The 13203-nt window shown below is 42.9% G+C and overlaps 1 long non-coding RNA gene across 1 annotated transcript in view; it reads left to right on the top strand.

Annotated features, from left to right (window-relative positions):
• LOC115289125 overlaps nucleotides 1–12297 on the top strand; it is a 34969-nt gene extending 22672 nt beyond the window's left edge. The window contains exons 2-3 of the long non-coding RNA XR_003907396.1: nucleotides 11672–11832; nucleotides 11968–12297. This is a non-coding gene — a long non-coding RNA (uncharacterized LOC115289125). The remainder of the gene's footprint in view (nucleotides 1–11671; nucleotides 11833–11967) is intronic.
• Nucleotides 12298–13203: the final 906 nt, after the last annotated feature.

The following is a 13203-nucleotide window of genomic DNA, read 5'->3' as shown; positions in this document are numbered from 1 at the left end:
TTTGTCAGAGACTATTAACTTTGAATCTAGTTTTTTCTCGTTTCTTTTTTCACCTTTAATTTATTTTCTTTGTTTTATTTTAACATCACTTTCTGTGAAGATTCAAAGGTTACTCCACAAATTAAACATAAAGTCATTTTTGTTTGCTGGAAAAATTCATTTGCCTTACATAGGGCTTTTTCAACTATTTGACTTTCAAACATTTGTTGTACTTCTGTTGTGTTTCTTGTAAGAAGAATATAGCTGGATTTTTAAAAAATGAAATTTTAACTGGAAAGTTTAATTCATTAGTAATTTTTGTGATCATTGATAAACTTGGATTTATTTTTTACCACCTTTTCATGCTATTTGTCTTTCAAGTTCTCATTCCATTTTTTCCCCTCCTCTACTAGTTGGCAACTTACGAGTCTGTTTTTTATTTTTTAATGGTTCAGGTTGTTATATTTACCCTCTTCATAAACTTAGTGCTTTACCTCTTTCCAATTTATAGGCTATCATTGTCTGGTATTTTATTTCTATTAAAAATGTTTTGTAGAATGTGTCATGCATAGAGTGTATGCACCCCCCCCCCCACACACACTCTCTCTCTCTCTCTCTCTCTCTCTCTCTCACACTAATGTATCTACTGTATCTACTATTTTAAGAAACAGAGTATTACCTCTATTTTAGAAGCCTGTGTGCCACCCTCTCCCTCAATATTTTTAACTTCACCAGTCAGGTGCTGCCATTAGTGTTGATGTTTATTTGTATTTATCCACCTGATCCCCGTTTTCTTTGGTCACTTGGTTACCATCCTTCTTACATCTTGCATCTCCCTTCTGCACTAAAGGCCTGTTGACAGCAAATAATCTTAGCTTTTGTTTATCTAAACCCATCTCTGTTTTGTCCTTCTCCTTTAAACATAAATTTTGCTGGGTATGCAATCATAGATTGACAGTTATTTTTCAGCACCTTGAAGACATTTTGATGTCTCTTATTGTTTTTAAGAAATCAGAGCTCAAACAGGTTAAGTTGTCTTGTTGTTTGGACACTTTTTAAACTCATCAATTTGTCTTTGATATCCTGCAGTTTCTCCTGGCTTGAATTTTTTTGGAATATTTCATATGTCCTAACTTTAGGGGTCCATGAAAATTCTTGGATATTGGTCTCTCTCCCATTTTTTCCTACTCAGACTTCTACATTTATTAACCTCTTTTAAATAATTTCCTCCTCTTTGTCTCGCTGTGCTATATCCTAAACAATTTTATCATACCCAGCTTTAAACTTACCAATTATATTTTCTCAGTTCTAATCTGTTGGTTAACTCACATATTGAATCTTAAAAGTTCAACTACACCTACTACTAGAAGTTAAGAATGTGCCTCGATATTTATGATAGTGTTTTATTTTTTGCTCATATATTAAATTTAAAAAATTTTTCAAAACATATTTATTTTATAAACTATAACCTGCTGGCCAAATCTGGCACACTCACTATTTTTGTAAATAAAGGTTTATTAGAACACAGCTAAGCCCATTGATTTACATGTTGCCTATGTTTGTCTGCCTTCACTCTAAAAAGCAACATTCTTTTTGTATTTTTGATTTTGTGTTTGCTTTTGTTTTTTTAAGTTGAGTATTTTTGATGCAGCTTGTATCACTTGCAAAACTTAAAATATATACTACCTGGCCCTTTGGAGAAAATGTTGGCCAGGCCCCACTACACATGATAATTCTTTTTTTTTTTTAATTTTTCATGTCTTTTTTTATTTTTTAAAGAGAGAGACAGAGAATGAGCTGGGGAGGGACAGAGAGGGAGACAGAACCTGAAGTAGGTTCCAGGCTCTGAGCTGTCAGCATGGGCTCGAACCCATGGACTGTGAGACCATGACATGAGCTGAAGTCGGACGCTTAACCAAATGAGCCAACCAGGCGCCCCTACACATAATTCTAACATCTGACTAAAAATGTATCTGATTCTACTCACGTATCTGATTCTGCTGCTTGATGTTTCTGCTAACTCTGTCTCATGATGTCTTACTCTGTGAGTTGTCTTGTGATTTTTTACTGGGGGCTCATTTTTATTGGGGCATCATCTGTGAGAATTTTCTGAGACTTGAGAGAATATTTCTTCTATTTGTGTTTACTTTGTCAAGTGCCTGGGAACTACTAATCCAGGACTATTTTAAATTAGTTTCTTTGGCCTAAAATAGTTTTTGAATAGGCAAGTAGAGTGAATTTGAACCACAGGTTGAGGTCTGGTTTGTGGTTATTATCTTTGGGGTAGGGGAGCCTGTGGTTGGGGGAGGGGAAGGACTTTTTTCCTTCCAACTAAAATCAAAGTTGAGACACAAAGCTTTTCTTTGCTGTAGCCCTTTGCAAAGCAAATACTTTGTAGTCTACTCTCTCGCTGGAAATGTGGGCTTTGGGGGGAATTATTCCACAGTCTTTATGCTGAGATTCTACTGCCTTGTTGTATCTCTGTCCCTCACCCACACCCCAGAAGGCAAAGGCCCTCAGGGTCTTTAGGCCTTTACCAGATCATTGTGGATTCTGGCTTCTACTTCATTTTCCACCTCTGCGGATATATGTTAATTTCTTGCCAAGTCTGCTATTCATTTTATCCAGCATTTTATAGGTGTTTTTTCAGGGAGGATTTTCAGGATACAGAGTCTGTCATATTGCTAGAAATAAATGCCATGAAAATTTTAAACTAAAAAATGTACAGTTAGGATAATGGAAATTAGGAAGTTTTATAACACCCTGTGCAGGCTCCAAGACTACCTAGTGTTTACTTGTATCTGAATTATGCACAGTGTCTCTGGAGTCAGACAATGTGGGTCTGGAACTAGACTTTGTATGGAGTGAGGGGAGAAGTAGGGGGACATACTTTCTTTGTAAAGGGATTTACAGGCTATACTCAACTCCTCAACCCTGCCACAACATCCAAAAAGCAGCCATAATTATATCCTATGTAAGGAATGGGCATGGCTGTGTTCTAATAATTCTTTATTTATAAAAATGGTAGTGAGCTGGAAGCAAATGAACCTCTATAAGCATTAGTTTCCTCATCTCTAGAAATATATATAATAATAATACTGTGTTGTACATAGATTGTGCACATTATATTAGTGAATTCATGTAAATGCAAGTGTCAGCTGAGATGATGATGTTGGCAAGATGATGTTAGTTTCAGGCCATTTCCCTGATTTTTCAAGATTATAAGGGCATCTTCACTTCGAAACATTCAACTCAGATTTGAGTCTTGCTTACACTCTGTTTTCATTAGAGGTTGATAGGGGATTCTATTCATTTTTGTCCCGTCAGGGATCCAGACTAATGTAGCAGCCACCATCTTGAAATTGCTGGTCACTACGGAGGCAAGGGGCTCTGGGGGGTCTTGCAGCAACAATGAAATGCTTGGTCTGTAAGTGACTGTCATTTCTATGCACATTTCATGGTCAGAATTGGTTGCATCTTCCCCTCCCACCCATGTCCCGCTAGTTGTTGGGCATGCTGGCACAGACAGGTATCAACTGTTAGACCCTTCGGGAGTAGCTGAGCTGCGGAGCTGCCTTACCCTGGGCTACCCCTTGCTAGGGCAGCCCACATGCTGTCACTGTTCCACGTAAGGTTACAAGGCCCAGCTACTTTAACCCAATGTACGACAACTCTGATGGCCATTTTAGCTACAGACATCCCTCTAGATTTGGCTCAGCCTGTTGGGCAACCTGACTTCTCCCTCTGCCCAATCTTGCTTCCTTCTCCTCCTCTTCATAAGTGTTGCTCCCAAGGACACACTCCTGAATAAATACCCTGTACGTTAAACTCCATCTCAGGGCTCTCAGAGAATCTAACCTATGACACCCACCATGTGCCCAAGAAGGGAGGGCTGGAAATATCTCCTGGGGAGCTCTGAGGACTACACCACTCACTAAAGTGAGCAAAGTCAGCATATAAAGCTGGGAGAGTCTAAAATCTGAGCATTGATAATAGCTAATATTTACTGACCATTGACCTACCATATTAGGTACTAAAAATGTTATTTGGATCAGCTCATTTAATCTTCATAACCCCCTATGCATTGGATTAGATCAGGAGATAGCAAGCTTTGGTCCACAGATCAAATCGGCCCATGCCCATTCCTTTATGTAATGTCTATGCTACTTTCATGCCATAATGGCAAAGTTGAGTCATTGCATTGGAGACTGCATGGCCTCCAATGTTGAAAATATTTACTATTTGGCCCTTTTGAGAAAAAGCTGGCTGAACCTCATATAGGTATCATTTCCATTTTATAGATAAGAAAACAGAAGCTTAGACATGTACATGATTTATTTATCACAGAATGTCATTTTTTAGTTACAGAAGTAATTGGCTATAGACCAGGTGCAGAACCTTCTTATGCCATTTATGGGCCTTTGTAAGTGCTCAGTGAATGATATGAATGGTTCTCTTCCCTTTACTTTCTTCTACCACCCCTCTTTGTAAATTGAGGTCTCCTTTTCCATCTCTGGTTTTGATCTTCTCCTGAACTGATTCTGTCCTCTTCAGGCCAGTGCCCCTGAAATAGTAACCCTGTGACCTCTCTCCACCAGGGGAAGAGCACAGGGGACACATCAGGTTTTGGTGTCTGTGACTCTAAAACCCCTGGAGAAAGCTCCAGTGTTCCAGAATGCCTGCCTTCTCCTGGAAAGAGGGCAGTAAATGTGTAGAGGCTGAGCGGACTGCCAGGACACACTTCACGATCACTAAGAATTACCCTGTGTGCTGAACCATAAAGTGATAAAATAAAGCGGCTGCCTTGATGGCCTTAGAATCTAAGGCTGAAATTATCTATTTCCAGCTGCCTCCAGCTGAGAAGTGGTTCCCAGGACAGCACTGGGTAACTCAAAAACATTTCCTCATAAAAGTAATTGTTCAAGGGGGATGCAAGAGTTTAGTTCCTTAATGCCCAACCAGCTGCTTCCCAGATTCACCCAGAACAAGGGGCTTAGCCCCCAAATTCATTCCCGTACTTAGAGGCAGACCTAAAAGCTGAGCTCAGGTTGTTTGGCACCAAAGTTTGTCCTTTTAACCATACATTCTGTTCCCTCCTGGCATGCAAATATCCAGGATTATGTATTTACATTCTACACATGCCATTCTATGTGCTCAGATAGATTTTCTGCTAATGATTTTCTAGCATTTAGCCACAGGACTGTAGGAAGAGATCTCACCTATTCATCTCTTTATCCCATGCCTTCTAAAGAATTTCCCCAACTTTAAGAGATTCCTGAATCTAGTGAGGAATATTAGATCCCTAAGCAGAAATTTCTGAAAACCTTTCCCCATCTTTGTTATCTAAAAAAACATTCATTATCAAAAATGTCTAGTGAATGAATGAATAAAAGAGTCAATGACAGACTGAATGAATCAGTCTCCAGGTCCTTGACAACTTAAGGATCTTGGACAAGGTCTGTGCTCACAATGAAAAAAAGAGATAGTTTTGTTATTATGGACCACCCACTGCAATTAGGTGTCCCAAGAGATGGCCATTCACTCAACAAACACTTCTATGAGCCTTTACTATGACTCGAACACTGTGTCGGGCATTGGAGATATGACATACAGGTCTCTGCCCTCAACATAGACCTCCGGGGATGAAAGGGAGGCATGAAGGCCAGTGTGGATGTTGGCCAGTAACTTGCATGCAGGACGAAAACTGGGGTGAGGTTGTGTGTGTGTGGGGGGGTGATGTAAAGACTGAAGATGCTCTTTCTAGTAAGTGAAATGAAGTTTAAGATCCAGGTGGTGGGTTGGAAAGGGTTAAGAGGAAAGTTCTGGGGCAGCTGGCAGATGTAACCTGATCCCTCTCAGCAGTAGCCTGGGCTTTAAAACCTGGAAACCTGGAGGAGTCACAGACACTGGGCTGGTTTTACTGGTCTCCCCTCACCGTTTAGAAAGCCAGGCCTTTCCTTGCAGAGCTGGTGTTTCTTTGGTGGTGGGAGTTCCTTCTGGGTATTGCTCAGTGCATCCGTGTTCTGTGGATTTTTACTAGTTGCAGTTCTCAGGGTATGTCCTGGTGTCCAATAATAGGGTAAGTCAAGAGGGCAACAAAAAAAGATGTTATAAAATCACTCACTGTTTTAATGATATAACTCTGGCAACCTAACAGTTTACAGACACAAATACGACAAAATTCTTTCAACAGAATTTTCCAAACCATTAATTCAGAGGTAGGAAACTTTCCTTTTCCATAGAGGACCACTGCTTGATTCAGTTTGAGCAACTTAATTTAGGTTGGGGGAAAATTTGAGCCAACTCCCATTGCTCAGGAGAACCCTGCCTGCAAACAGCTAAAGGCAGGTCCCTACATCAGAACCAAACCTCAACAATATGAACCATGACTTGCCTTAGTTCTGGTTCATCTTACTGGGACCAAGAATCAAAACAGCTTCTCCAGCAGGAAAGGTTCTGTGTCTATTAAAAAGCATGTATTATGTGTCTAATGCCTGGGAATGGACACTAGATTCTCCAAGGGTTAGGAGTGAGGAAAAAACTGAGGATTCAGGTGGTTCCAGGAACTTGATGAAAATAAAGGACCTTGAGTTCTATTTTGAAAGAGGAGAAGGACTTGGTTGAGGAGATGAGAGTGTTTCAGGAGCAGGGGCTAGCGAAGGAGTAGGAGTGAGTGTCCTGTTTCTGCAGACTAACAGCCGACCAGGGTCTTTTTCTTTTTTCTTTTCTCTTCAAAGAGAAAGAAGAAAACTAGGTAGATAAATGTAGTTGGAACAGAGGGTTCATTTGGGGGAGTAGCCTAAGAGGAGGCTGAAAAAGTGGGAAGGGAGGTGCCTGGGTGGTTCAGTTGGTTAAGCATCTGATTCTTAGTTTCTGCTCAGGTTATAATCTCAGGGTTTGTGAATTCGAGCCCTGTATCAGGTTCCGTGCTGACAGTGTGGAGCTTGCTTGGGGTTCTCTCTCGCTTTCTGTCTCTCTCTCTCTGTCTTTCCCCCTGCTTGCTCACTCAGTCTCTATCAAAAATAAATAAACAAACTTTAAAATAAATCTTTAAAAAAGAGAAAAAGAAAAAGTGAGAAGGCGGCCATCTATGAAGGACCTTGGGTCTTAGAAAACAAAGGCTGGGTGGGAATTGGAATGAAGAGGTAGTATAGTAACTTCTCTCATTTTCTTCTTTTCCCTAGGTTGCTTTATTCACTATAAGACCATCAATTTGATGGCAAGCAGAGAGAATATTATAGAAAAAAAAGTTAGGATCACGCGTTGAACTTAGCAGCATGTTCTAGTGCCACTGGGTGAAAATTCTAAGTAGACAAGAGAAATAACCATTACTAACGTCCCAGAATTTAAATTCCAACAACTCAACAACCTGGGAAGTGTTGAAGCTGATGTAAAGCAGGAAGGCTCCCTTTCAAATTGGATCACGAGTTATAAGTAGTTGTATCTGAGTGGGGAGAACATTACTCTGTTTGCCCACCTGGCACTCCACCAACCTTGCAGGTGTTCGGGCATCTTGGAATGTAAATTTAAGCAGGAAAACTGGGAAAGTTTCCATTGACTGAATGGAAGGTCAAAGGAGTGTTTATAACTGAGACACCAAAGTGCAATGCCAGCAACAGGGGACCTATGTGATCAAAAGGCATGAGTTTCATAAACTGCTGTGTAGCAGGTGCCCCTCATGTCAGCGTACATCCAGTGTTTTCCAAGATGCAAACTCCTTGAGACCAAGAATGTGATTCCTTTGTGCTCCCCTGCCAGTGAGGTTTGGATAGTGTGAATGACACGTGTCAATATCATGTAGTGGCATGTTTTATATTCCAAAGTTCTGAATAAAAGGGTATGAAAAACTTCAGTGAAAGCTAATTAATAAGCAGGTTTTAGTGAGCTGCAGAGAGGCATTTCGTTGTCTTCAGAAGCCGCTATTGTATGATAGAAACTCATCTTTTTAAAAAAAAATTTTTAATGTTTATTTATTTTTGAGAGATAGAGACAGAACATGAGCAGGGGAGGGGCAAAGAGAGAGAGAGGGGGACACAGAATCTGAAGCAGGCTCCAGGCTCCAGGCTCTGTCAGCACAGAGCCCGATGCAGGGCTCGAACCCACAAACGTGAGATCATGACCTGAGCTGAAATCGGACACTTAATCCACTGAGCCCCCCCAGGAGCCCTGATAGGTACTCATCCTTAATTAAACAAAGGCAAGTGAGAAGGGGACCAAAATAATTAGGGAACTTTAATGCACACAATTCTGTACCTTCAGTGAGTTTACTTCTGTTGGTTGGCACTTCTAAATTTGTAGGAAGGCAGCCCATACCCCTGACCTTTTCTCCTCGACTGGGTTTCATTTCTCTCTCTGACAGTCCTTGTTCGATACTCACCACACATGTCATGATTTGTCTCGGGCCTGGTGACCCCATCAGACTGCATGCTCCATGTGGACAGGGCCTGTATCACCGGGGCCAGGCACAAAGGCACTCGCTGGTCCGGGGGCATTTCCAGGCTGTATGTAATCCAACCAGGCATCATTTTAACATCCCCACTCGAAAGGGAAGTCTGCTCTGATTTTGCTATAAGGGTCCACATAGGCGAGCTGAGGGCCCTAGGGTTGTTCAGTCAGCATTTATTGAAGGACAACTCAAGATGCTTACGTTTCAAGCCTGAAGCTTTCAAGGGAGTCAAGGGAAGCATTGGGATAAACCGTGGCTGCACTTGTTGCTCAGCGCCCGGGACATCGCATCCTCGCATCTTGCTCTCCAAATCCATCCCCACGTTGCTCCCCGCCCCTCCCCTCCCCCGCTGGCAGACACGCTGACGTCTTCATCAGATGAAGCCGTGCTGTAATTCTTCATTTGAAAGCTACATGAGACTTTCCCTGGAAGCCGAGTGAAGTGTGGAGGAGGTCACACATTTCTCATCTCCCTCACCGCCGCTTTCTGATGAAATGGTTGAAAGAACTAGGGAGACTGCTTATGAGGTGCCCAATTGCAGGGGTCTGAGCGGCAGCGGCATGGCCACCTGCTGAGTGGGAGGAAATGGGGCTTCACCCTCCCCGCCTCATGTGAGGGGTAGGGCAGGGGACCGGTCACACCCTGCTAGCACCTTCTACAGTCTCAGGTTTGATTCTAGCCCAAACCTGGACAAGCTGATGTTCAGGTCTGAAGTGGCGGATAAAGGGCACCTGGGTTGGTTAAGCGTCCAGCTTCGGCTCAGGTCATGATCTCATGGTTTGTGAGTTGAGCCCCAGGTCTGGCTCTGTGCTGACAGCTCGGAGCCTGGAGCCTGCTTCAGATCCTGTGTCTCCCTCTCTCACTACTTCTCCCTTGCTTGTGCGCAGTCTTTCTCTCTCTCTCTCTCTCAAAAATAAACATTAAAAAAAAAACAAAAAACAAACCCTGGTAGATGAAAATTAGCTCACAGCTTCCGGGTAGAATTCTTCGCCACCTTCACTTCATTTGTCAGCTTTCTCTTTTCCCGTCCTCCCATTACTCTGTGTATTCACTTCCCCATTCATTGATTCCTCCACCATGGCTCATTCCCCTTCCTTCTGCATCCTTCCTTTCCTCTGCCCAACTTTGCTGTCCCTCCTCTGCTGTATTGATGCTTTCTGTCTTCTGGCTCTTTCTCTCCTGTTTTCTCAGCTCCCTCACTTCTTGGGTCCCCAGTCTCTTTCTCCTGCTCTTTCTCTTTCTTCCTCTTCCTTTTACCTGCTACCCACTGACTTGCTGTTGCTCTGTTTCTTTTTCTCTAAGAATTTGCCCATGACATGAGAGGACTAAACGGGCTCCATGAAGTCTTTGGCTGGAAGGAAACATGGGCGGAAGCATCTCTGATCACAGGCAGCCACCAAATTTGATTTGCAGGTGATCTTAAATGAAGGAAAAGATTTTCAATTATGAAACTCATAAAGTGTGAGGATGAGGGAACCTGGCTGCATTTGGAGTTTGACTAATGGTTTCAAAGTGCTTTAAAGAGTTTGGCATTTGCCAGCCTTCCTTTCTTCCCCTAATCCTCAAACCCATGAGCTTTTATGGGAAACATAATCCTCTTTTCTGATTCATTTACACTTAGCTCATCTGAGTATTGTTTTGTAAAAACCATCCAAAGCCCAAGAAGTTTTATGAGATCTTTAAAGACTTTTTTTTTTTTTTTGAACCAGGAAGTTTTGTCCTGCCAATATAAATGGACCTTGAAACGTAGGGGGTGTGGGTCCAAAAACCATGGCATTAAACTGGGTCTAGAATTGGCAAAGGCTGGTCCGCATGCCTGACAGGAACTGGGCTTTCACTTTCAGAGTAATAGTGACTTCAGTGTTTAGATGAGTAATCTTCTCATATGATAGTACAGAGGGTGCACAGTTTTCAAGGATCATCTTGCTAGTTATGTAGATAGTAACAGACTGATGTGCAAAACCGAGACTTTGCTAGTATTCTCTGATGACAGTGAGGCCGCTTACTTACATGTATATTACCCCATTAATGGTTGTGGATACAGACATGTATACCCACACGTGTGTGGGTCCTTTAGGGATGAGACGGACAAATCACACTAGAGATTCTTTCTTTGGTTACATTTCAGAGTTGATCTCATTATGATATATCCAAATCTGTCATAAAGTGGTCTGTAATCAGGCTGAAGAGTGGTTGAAATACCCACTTTTTATTGCTTTGGGTCAAAAGAAAGGAAGGCTGCATTGTGTCTTTTTTTTTTTTTAAGTTTATTTATTTACCTTGAAGCATGGGAGAGGGGCAGAGAGAGCGGGAGAGAAAATGCCAGTCTCTGCACTGTCAGCTTGGATCCGGACCTCGGACTCTAATTCATGAACTGCGACACCATGACCTGAGCCTGAATCAAGAATCCCTGCACTGTACCTTCCTGGTGGGAGGGAACATTTTTCTGCAGAGCCATAGAGAGTGGTTAAAGTCATTGCTCTCCCCAGACGCGAGGACTTCAGGTCAACCCCAAGGCCTCCAGGAAACAGGCTCAGAGGAGTGAAATGACTTGCTCAGGCTTCCACGGGAAGAGAGGTAGGACAATGAGGGAGCCCAGAGCTCAGGCTCCCTGTCTAGTCTCTGCCCTCTGCAGGCAGCTGCCTCTTACTGACCAAAGCAGGCTCATCCATCTGGGTCCTGTGAGTGACCCGCAAAAGCAGTGCACCCAACACAGGCGCCTAATTTCCTCCTTTGGGGACATTACCCGTCACTTTTTCCTGAGCTTTTGCTGCCTGACATCTCTCCTCTTCTGACCTGACTCTTCAGAATGGAGTCAGTGCTTCTATACATCTCTTTCCCCCTCCATCCGTTTCCACTGCCGGTATGTAATCCCTACGAGAGGGGGAAACTCTCTCCAGGCTGATCTGAATTGACGATTGGCAAGATTTCCCCTACATACTGTGAATTTTCCAGAGATGACAAAGGATTATGGATTGCACTATGACACTGGCCTCGTATAAATCAGATCCTGCCCTGTCAGGGTTTTATTATTATCTCAAAGTGTTGATTAATTCAGTTGTTACTTATATTTTTCTTAAAGCTTTTACCTACTTATATCTTGTCTTCTTAACCAGATAGGAAAGTCCTCCACGACAAAGAGGCTGTGCCTTGGGACACTGTGTATGTGCAGAGGGTCAGCCTCTGTGCTGGCCTGAGTAGGCACTGGGTGGATATTTACTAGCTCCTATTGTGTCCTTTTTACAGAACCCAGTGCTGAGAGGCAGTTTCTTGACCCACCCTCCTTCCTCAATCATCTCAGCTGGTTCTCTTTGGCGTGGCTCAGAGACTGACCTTGAATGACCTCACTGATCCTGTCCACAGGGACCCCGGATGTTCTTAGAGTCACAGCCTGTTAAAGCTGGAAGGTACTCTTAATCCAACTTTTCTGTTATGGAGGAGGAAGTGGAGGTTCAGGGATGAGGGGGGAAGTGCCTGTGCTCTTTTGGCGAATCAGCTCCAAGCTGACAGTATTCTGACGGAACTGTGGTCTCTCCTTCCAGCCCCGTGCTATTTAATCTTCGACAGTGGCTCTCAAGTGTGTTCTCACATGAAGCTGGTGCTCAGGCAGATGGCCTGAGGCCCTCTTCTGCCAAAACCCAATATTGGAGGTCTTTCTCCAATGTACAGAAAAAAGAGATTAATGAATTCTCTTCAACTTTAAATTTACTTTCCATTAACTCTTAAACCATCATCACCTGCTACCAATTGTCTACTAGCCAATTCAGGCAGACAACAGAACAAAGATTAGTTACAAATACATTTGAAAGAGAACAACCAAAGCCTTGGAAAACAAGTATGTTTTTAAATTTTATTTATTTATTTATTTTTGTTAAACGGCTTTTTAAAACACAGACTCTTAAAAAAATTTTTTAATGTCTTTTATTTTGAGAGAGCAAAAAGGGAGTGGGGGAGGGGCATAGGGGGAGGGAGACACACAATCTGAGCAGGCTCCAGGCTCTGAGCTGTCAGCCCAGAGCTCGACCTGGGGCTCGAACTCAACAACTGCGAGATCATGACCAGAGCCTAAGTGGGACGCTTAACCGACTGAGCCACCCAGGCGCCCCTAAAAAACAGACTCTTAAGATCATGAGTTTTCTATTGCTTTCACATAATAAAATCATGCTTTCTGAAGACATTGTTTTAAATTCAAATGCTGGACTATAACATTTCATGGTTTCCCCCAAAGAGCACTATGAGGTCCAGGGACTGTCCTGGGAACATCCTGCATTTCTCTCAATGTGATTTTGGGTCATCTCCAGTGAGTGAATCTTTCATATAGGAGTCCGAGGAACTGAGTTTTTTATTTATTATTATTATTTTTAAAAATTTTTAATTCTAAATGGCTTGGGGTTGTCATGGATCCTAAACTCTGTATTCCCATCCTAAAGGCCTTTTCATGCTTCTGGGGTTGGAGCCTGCCGCGGTTTTTCCCCGTCCACGCGGGCGCCCCCTGCTGCCCGCCCTGCACTCTCAAACTCGCCACAGTAGGAGTAGGGTACCAGAGGCTGGAGACCGAGACGCATCACACGGGGTTTACAATCTCAGAACGATCTAAACGCTTTCCGATGGACCGCTCGCTCGGCGCATCCCGAGGAGTCCTTTCTGGGCCCCCATCTGGTATTTTCATCCAACCACCAGCATGTATGCCAGTAAACACGGGTAAGAAAATGCCTCCCAGATGATATCAAACGAATCTCGTGGTTTCTGGAAGAAAGGACCAGTCATTGATTCTGCCG

Source organism: Suricata suricatta, chromosome 4 (genome assembly GCF_006229205.1).
Source record: "Suricata suricatta isolate VVHF042 chromosome 4, meerkat_22Aug2017_6uvM2_HiC, whole genome shotgun sequence".
Taxonomy (NCBI): Eukaryota; Metazoa; Chordata; class Mammalia; order Carnivora; family Herpestidae; genus Suricata; species Suricata suricatta.
The sequence above is the reverse complement of the archived record's forward strand: the minus strand, read 5'-3'. Positions and strand labels throughout refer to the sequence as shown.